Source organism: Poecilia reticulata, linkage group LG15 (assembly GCF_000633615.1).
Source record: "Poecilia reticulata strain Guanapo linkage group LG15, Guppy_female_1.0+MT, whole genome shotgun sequence".
In the NCBI taxonomy this organism is placed as follows: Eukaryota; Metazoa; Chordata; class Actinopteri; order Cyprinodontiformes; family Poeciliidae; genus Poecilia; species Poecilia reticulata.
The window spans coordinates 10,381,341-10,387,652 of NC_024345.1; positions in this window are offsets into that span (position 1 = coordinate 10,381,341).

The window sequence follows — 6,312 nt, forward strand, 5'->3', positions numbered from 1 at the left end:
ATCTATCTATCTATCTATCTATCTATCTATCTATCTATCTATCTATCTATCTATCTATCTATCTATCTATCTATCTATCTATCTATCTATCTATCATTTTCCGTGTTAATATTATCCCCTGCATCGATGTGCGTGTTATGACAGCTGCTCAGGAAGTTGAAAGAGGACTCCTGAACCACTGGAGCAGAGGTTGGGACTTGAACACAGTTGCATTTGAACCTCCACAGCAGGTGCCAGTGTGAGAATGTAGACCCTTGCACACAGCTCCCCTGCAGCAGCAGATAACATGAAAGAGCTCCGAGAATAGACCCCGCTGAGCTAAAAACTACTCCTGCACCATGTAAATCCTTGACCGCATGTTGTCGCTTGCTGCACGCTGTTTTAAGCAACTCCTTCCTCAGTGGGCTTTATGCAGTTGCCGGTGGAGTGCGATAACTTTTGAAGTCACTCGTAAGGCTTAGAGGAAGCCGTGACGCTCAGCGGGGATAAGTTGTTTTATTGGGAGTTAGTTTTCGACACTGTTAAATACAGAAAGAAGCAGGGCCACGACTGCTTTCTATAGGAAAGTTAAATGAAGGGAGAACACAGTGGTGATAGGATCAATAGTTCCACTCAGTGGCTTCATTCAGGAACGAGATATTCTGTAATCAGATAAACACTATCCTAGAAGGAATAAGCAGATAACAAAAAGCTAAGGGCGGCAATAACTGCAAACAATGCATAAATGAAAATTAGCAAGGAAAAGCAGATAAGAGTTCTCAGAACATAACGTGCTGCATGTTTAAGATTTTTGTTGTTCAAAGCCATCTGATTAAATGAGCCATTATCTTGTCGTCTGACCTAGTCCAAGACCTCTGATGGCTCTTCATTTAAATGAGTTAAGATGAAGAAGGGAAATGTTTCAGCAGAAAGCAGTTCTGCTCCTGGAGAGGTGGGAAGTGGTTTCCTGCTTGAATACATTTGTTTTAATGAATGGGTCATTAGTAGACTCCTGCAGAATATGGTGACAGGGTGAGATAATTAAACTGCCTGAGCCCTTGGAGTGCAGGCCCCATCTAAATCTGGCCCCTGACAGTTTTACGCTTCTGCTCCAACACTGTTCACTGCAAAACCCCCAAATCCCACTGGTCTAGTATCTAGTGCAAATACCTTAGTATACTTGAAATAAGACAAAACTAATTAACAAGTAACTTTTTGCAGAATATAGAAGCTTGTTTTAAGTAAATAATTCCTTAATATTGATGAAAAAGTTCTAGTTTCATTGGCAGATTATTTCACTTATAACAAGACATTTTTCCCATGTTAGAAGATAATTTATAAACTAGACAAAAAATACGTGGTAATATTTGTGTTTTTGCAGTGTTGTGATAATTATCAATTTAATTATCAATTTAATCGGCACAAGTTATAACTTAAAATATTTGTGATCTTATATGTGATACAGTTTATCTTTCTGGATGAAAACACTGTTTTAGATTAACAGGATTAAAACAGGATTTGGAAACTTTTTTTTTTTTTTTTACATTTTATTGGAAGACTAATGGTAAAAATCTATACATATTTTAACTCGCACTATTGATTGGTCCAAAATGTCCCTAATCACATTCCTGTGATGACACCCCATCAGATAATTGGTTGTTTTTGATAGCCTTATTTTCTTCTTAGACATATTTTAAGATTAATCAATAAAAATCAGTAGAATCACCATCTTCAGTCAGTCAATCTAAAAAGAACGTTTTGTGTGTAATGACATCATCCTTCGTGATTTTCTCTTCTTTAGGCTTTTTCCATGTGTTTTTGTTGTTGCGCATCGTTTTTTTGACGCAGCTCTCGACTGACTGCAGCTCCTCTATACACATCACTTTTTTTTTTTACAGATACTTGATAAATGCATTTTGTTTTTATTTTGTTCTCAAAAGGTTAGTGCTTAAATTTGTGCCTTGGCTGAAGTTGTTTGTCAAAGTCTTTTAGTAGACGCCACGTCTCCGCTAACCTTGGTTCAGCTGACAAATTTTAAGAGGAAGGTGAGGTTTTTATAGCTTCTCTTTTTATGCACTAGAAGACATAGTCATAGTCAAAGTAAAGCTTAACTCTGTGTTTTAAAGCTCCTCAAAGCACAACGAATAAGAATTAATGCAAAATTTGTTATTTACTGAACTCCTTAAATCATTGAGCTTGGTAAAATTTGTAATTTGGGATAAATATCTTCTAAACACTCAAACCAAATTCATCCTCAATCTAGATTTCAGTGGACATCATGTAGACATGTTTGTTTTGGTCCAAAAACTCGCTGCTTACGCTGCGCTCATGCATCGCTCATGCATCGCTCATGCATCGCTCATGCATCGTTCATGCATCGCTCCAGCCCTGGAACGAGCCTTCAGCGCTGCTTTCTTTGACCCAGTTTCACCGACGTCCTTTTCTGCGGCTCTGTCCAAACACTTGATCTCCAACCAGCACCTTCTGTGCCAGGACAATTACACAACTAAAATTAGACTCTGTGGTCTGAAAACCAGGCAAGGGCAAAAGTACACAGCATATGGGCAAAGCACCAGAGTAATATGATGCTGGAGGGGGTAGAGGAGCCAGCTGATCTGGACCGGGTCGTTGTCACTGCGGTTTCAGCCGGATGTCTGCTGCCACAGAAAGACATTGATGATACTTAAGATGCCGCGGAAAGCTGGGAGACATAAGTGCAGATGTACTTTCAAAGGGTGGCAGCTATCTGTTCACAGGTATTTTTTGTGTAAAAATACTTTTTGTTTAAATTATTTTCTAATTTAGTTTGAGAAGCTGCTTGCATATCCATCATCTCTATATGGATACAGCTAAACCCAATTTAAGGAATGTCTCCAAAAGCTCACTAATACGACGTTCAGCTACATATTTAATTTGATTACTGGTGATGTTGATTTTAGATTTTTTTTTTTTAAATCTGGTTGTTGGTTTTATTTTCGTTGATCTACCTGTTGTGCTGAACAGAATATTGTACTTCCCTGAAACAAGTGAATCTTCATGGACTTTCATGAAGCCTTCAAGATGGATGCTCCTGTCTTTGCTTATCTCCTGACTTTCCCTCCTGTTTTGCATCTTGAGTGATGGACAAGAGCTCCTCTAATTGGTAGCAAATGTTTTTCATTCCTCAGATTCAGAAAGCAGTGGAGACATCTCCACAGCAGGAGTGTTTATTTAGTGGAAAACAAAGAATCAAGAGCATAGAGGGCTCCTGTATTCATCTGCAAGAAAATGATTGGTTTGATAATGTGTATAATTCAAATGCTTCACCGCATTTATTCAGAAAACAAGACAGTTTAGTTAAGAGCCGCTGGAATGTGGTCTCATTAGTTTCCATAAGCAGATAATCTCAGGTTTGTTTTGTTGAATCTCGACTGAAGTATCTCGTACACAAACACTGATGAGGATGTTGAGTTCAGCGGGAGGAGGGCTGGTCTCTGACGATCTTCTGTCAACAAATATCCACACAGATTTGTAATAACCTCACTTGAATGTAGTTTATGAAGTGAAAGGGAGATATTCTTATAATGTTTGTGTGTAAAGACTGTAAGGGATCCATCCACTGATGAAAACCCATGATCATCAAGAGATTAAAGCTGACTTCTTCCATTGTGCCTGAAGGGGAAATAATCACGTGTGTTTGGCATTAGAAACATCTTGGTGATGTTAAAAACAAAAGGGAATTTCATTATTTCTAAAAAAAAAAAAAAAAAAAAAAAAAAGTTGTTGGTTAGAATGAGAGAAACCAGGGGAAAAGCTGGAATGTCTTCCTCCTCATTTTATAAGACTTGCTGCAGTGAGTCCAGTTCTGAGGAAGTTGTACATTTTGTACATTTTGCAAACGTCAGGACGGTGCGCCGCACGGGATGAAGCGCCTGCCTCACAGTAAGAACATCCGCATTTGAAACCCTGGACAGGAACTTTCTTCCTTATATAAATTTATTTTAAACCAGCTGAAAGAAAAGAAAAAGGTGTGGCATGGCATGAGTGGTGGAAATATGTGGTTTAATTATGTGCTCCTTTTTCTGTTGAAAAGAGTTAAAACGCCCATGTTTGAAAATGGAAAAATTAAGATAAAAGTCCAACATGGCTGCTTTAGATATGAAACACAGTGAAAATGGTAATTAAAATAAATAAACATGATTTTAATCTCTTTAAATCAAACACATATGATGGGTACAATCTAAATGCAATTATAGATTATGTTGCTATGGATACAAAATGCAGATAAAGGACTTATTGGCCTGATTTAACCTGGTCAGCGAACATATCAACCAGCAAAATCCACAAAATGTTCACATTTTGCAGTGAAACACAGCTAATTTTGATTTAAACTTCAATGTTATTCCCAGACCATATCTAACATATGGAATTAAGTGGTGAGTGGCAGATCACACTGCAGACTACAGAGTGCAAAGCTTTTGGTTTTGCTTTGATAAAACACAAGACAACCCAAAGAGACAAGAGAAAACATATAGACATGATGAACGCCCTGAAGGAGAACAATTGCTCAGCTTTCAGTTTCATGAAACTGAAAGCTGACTATTAAACACTTTTAAGTTTAATAGTAAAATAAATGCTAGAAATTGATGCAATTCTGCAAGGAAGAGTGGACATAATCTCTTAAACACTTGGTGTAATGGACTGAATACGAGTTTAAAGCAGATGTTTAGAGGCAGCTGTTTTCACCAAGATTAGTTCAACATAATGCCAGGCTGCTTGGAATAGCTTTGTTCCCCTTAACAAATAAAGTCACCATTTAAAAATTGCTTATTATTAATGATCTGACAACTTAGTAGAAACAGAGTACAATATGTAAAGAGATTAATGCTGCTTTTTTACTTCAGCTTTTCTTGTTATTCTGTTGCGAAGGAAGACGTGTGAGAAAGAGACAAGTTTTGAGAAACACAATATGGTTTGCGGCTTCTTTCTGTAGACACTACGCAACGAGACTAGACAGCCGTGTTACTAAACGACTTATGACTAACATATTATCAGTTAATTTCATCTTGATGTAGTCAGCTAAACAGGAGATATGCTCTATGTTAAATTGAGGTAATAACAATAGTAAAATCTTATTATTTTGTTGCAGAAGTGGGTCACATGATTGGTCATTTAATTCCACATTTTTAAAATGCACTGGCAAAGGACTGGAAACAGTTCACTGACTATTAAATGAAGAAGTTTCTTTACCAGATTATTATGTAATAACAAAAAAGTGGCAGGAATATAACAGCTGTTTCAGGGTTTTTTCTCCATCTGAATGGGGAACTCAATTCTTTCTTCAGCGTGTTTCCTTTCGTTGTGCGTGTTGCGTTGATGTATATGTTCAGGACACATGTAATTTAGTGTCACACTGCCGTGTGGCTTGTGTGATAGATTTGTTCTATGCCACTCAAATGACTTTATCTCTTTTGCTGATTAAATCAGGCAGGTTCAGGGGTAAAATGATGTATCATTTATTTGTTCCTGTCTAAGAAACCTGTTTAGTCCCAGATGTGTCCAGGAGATTCATGGTTTGGATTTAAGAAATATTTTTCCCATCCTCTCTAAAAGTGACATAAAGACAGCTTTGGATGCATTAATTACCTCATAGTTAGATTATTACATTTCTTTATATTTTAACATTGTAACATTGTCTGTAAAGCTGCTCCTGCATCATGACTGCAGCCAGATTCCTAACTTGACCCTGAGAAGTTACAGCCTCATTCAGGAAACAGATTTTGTTCATTATTTTGTTTTTAAAGCAGTGCGTGGGCTGCCACCTTGATATATACCCAAACTCCTTCATTATAGTCTTAAATCATCTAAAGAACTTATTTTGGATGTAGACAGTCAGAGAGGTCAGTACCGGCACCAGCATCGAAGCTTTGGAACAACTTTTCAAGTTTTCCTCCTTCACAATATTTGGAACACCACTTGAGATTTGTTTATTTTTATTTATTATAGTAGTCATCATACTACTGGAACCATTCTACATTTGATCATTGTGCAGGTGGAAAAGTACGATGAACTGGTTTTCAAAATGTTTTACAAAGCAAATCTGAAAAGTGTGGTGGGTTTTTGCATTCAGCGTCCCTGAATCAGACTACTTAGTAAATTCACTTCCATAGGTGTGTCTCTATCAACTTTGCTAGAGAGTAGCTGTGCTTTGGAATTTGAAGTATTAGAAACGGTTGATGGAGATGCAATTCAAAATACATTTCCGAGTTTCACAGAAAATATTTGTATTGATTGGAGAGCTTCTCTGAATGGCAATTTTCAGCTCTTCCACTGATTTCCAGTCAGGCTTACATC